Source organism: Equus asinus, chromosome 26 (genome assembly GCF_041296235.1).
Source record: "Equus asinus isolate D_3611 breed Donkey chromosome 26, EquAss-T2T_v2, whole genome shotgun sequence".
In the NCBI taxonomy this organism is placed as follows: domain Eukaryota; kingdom Metazoa; phylum Chordata; class Mammalia; order Perissodactyla; family Equidae; genus Equus; species Equus asinus.
The window spans coordinates 15,311,578-15,313,742 of NC_091815.1; the positions used below are offsets into that span (position 1 = coordinate 15,311,578).

Genomic DNA, 2,165 nt, shown 5'->3' on the forward strand with positions numbered 1-2,165 from the left:
GATAAGAGTTTCTAGAGATAATGTCATCCCCCCTTCTTCCTGGTACAGAGAGGGAGACGCCTTTACAGATGGAGATTTCCTTTACAAATGTAAATGTCTCTTAACAAGGGGTAAATTCTACTTTTCAGAGCTTCTCCCATGTCTGCAGTTTTTAAAAGTAACCAGCCCAAAATAATACTCATGCCAAAGAGACACATTTTGGGGTGGCCAATTCTGATCCTCCAGTCATCATTCAACAAAGATTTCTTTAGCCCCTGCTATGTACCAGGCACTGTTCCAGGTACTGAGGATACTGACTTAAACAAAGAGACAGTCTTCACCCAAGAGCAGCTCACGTATTTTAAAGGTAATACTTTGTCCTATTTTCATTTCTAGGAGCTTACTTCTGATGCAGTGAAAAGCCTTGATTTAGAACACTAGTCTTGCCATTCAGCACCTTACCAAATTCTTAATTCTAGTGTTTTATTAGGGTCTCTGGGTTTTCTGGAAATGTTACATCAACAGAAAATACAGTTTTCTCTCTTCTTTTCTGGGATTTATACTGATTATTTCATTTTCTTTCCTATTTATTGCATTTTCTAGAACCTCCAAAACAGTGTTAAATAATGCTAGTGATAGTGGGTATCACCAGCTGGCCCTGATCTTCCGAGTTGTCTCAGTGTTTCACAATTTAGAATATTTGCTATTGGTTTCAATAAACCTTTCTCATATTTAAAGATTCTCCTTCCCTGTTTTATTTAGATTTATATTAAGAATGCCTTTTCCATATCTGTTGATAGCTTCATATGTTTTTCTCTTTTTTGTTGCTTTAATAAACAGTGTTGATTCCAAACCACCTTGCATTCCTAGAATAAACCTGACTTGGTCAAAGCTTATTATTCTTTTGCTACCTTGTTATATTTCCTCTTTTTTTTTTGTCTTGGTACAGCATGCTTTACCGTGGTACATTACAAGGTAGGGCTTCCTAAGCCCCTCCCTTCTTCAGGGGCTCTGGGATGGAAACTGTATTGAGGCCCAGAGTCTCAGTATGTTGGGGGCTCAAGTGGGGGCACGAACTCCCCAGCTGAGAACCTCTCTTCCTCTGGTGCTCTCACTGAGGCTGGTGGTCCAGGGCTCTCACTCTTGGAGGCCATGTGGACCATTAAGGGCTACCACCCCGTTGCTATAGTCAAATTCACTGTCATACCAGGAAAGGACCTTCACCGAGTGGTTGTTGAGGGCAGTGCCAGCCCCAGGACCGAAGGTGGAAGAGTGGGTGTCACTGTTAAAGTCACAGGAGATACCTGTCCTCAGCATAGCCCAGGATGCCCTTTAGGAGGCCTTCTGATGCCCACTTCACCACCTTCTTGATGTCATCATATTTTACAGCTTTTTCTAGATGGCAGGTCAGATCCATGACCAACTCATCAGGGCTGGGGACACAGAAGGCCATGCCAGGAAGCTTTCCATTCAGCTCAGGGATGACCTTGCCCACAGCCTTGGCAGCACCAGTAGAAGCAGGGATGATGTTGTGGGCAGCCCCTCAGGCATCACGCCACAGCTTCCCAGAGGGACTGTTCATGGCCTTCTGTGTGGCAGTGATGGCACAGACTGTGGCCATGTGTCCCTCCACGATGCCAAAGTTGTCAAGGATGACGTTAGCCGGGGTGGGGGGTGGGACGGGCAGGGGGTGTAAGTAGTTGGTGGTGCAGGAGGCATTGCTGACAATCTTGAAGGAGTTATACTTCCCACGGTTCATGCTCATCACAAACATGGAGGCATCAGCAGACGGTGCAGAGACGAAGACCTTTTTGGCTCTACCTTTCAAGAGAGCTCCAGCCTTCTCCAAGGTAGTGAAGACATCAGTGGACTCCACAGCAGATTCAGCACCAACATCACCTGATTGATGTTGGCAGGATCTTGCTCCTGGAAGATGGAGATGGACTTTCCATTGATGACAAGCTTCCCATTCCCAGCCTTGACTGTGCTATTGGACTTGCCATGGGTGAACTTACACTGGAACATATAGATCATGTAGGTCAGTGAAGGGGTCATTGACGGCAACAGTGTCTACGTTGCCAGAGTTACAAGCAGCCCTGGTTCCCAGGCTCCCAGTGCAGCCAGACCCATTCACTCAGACCGTCACCATCACGTGTCGGGGCGATGCAGCTGTCTGTCAAGCAGGG

At 46.3% G+C, this 2,165-nt stretch overlaps 1 pseudogene; it reads right to left on the minus strand.

Moving 5' to 3' along the window:
• Nucleotides 1-537: 537 nt before the first annotated feature.
• Nucleotides 538-2,165, minus strand: LOC106834976 (glyceraldehyde-3-phosphate dehydrogenase-like; annotated as a pseudogene).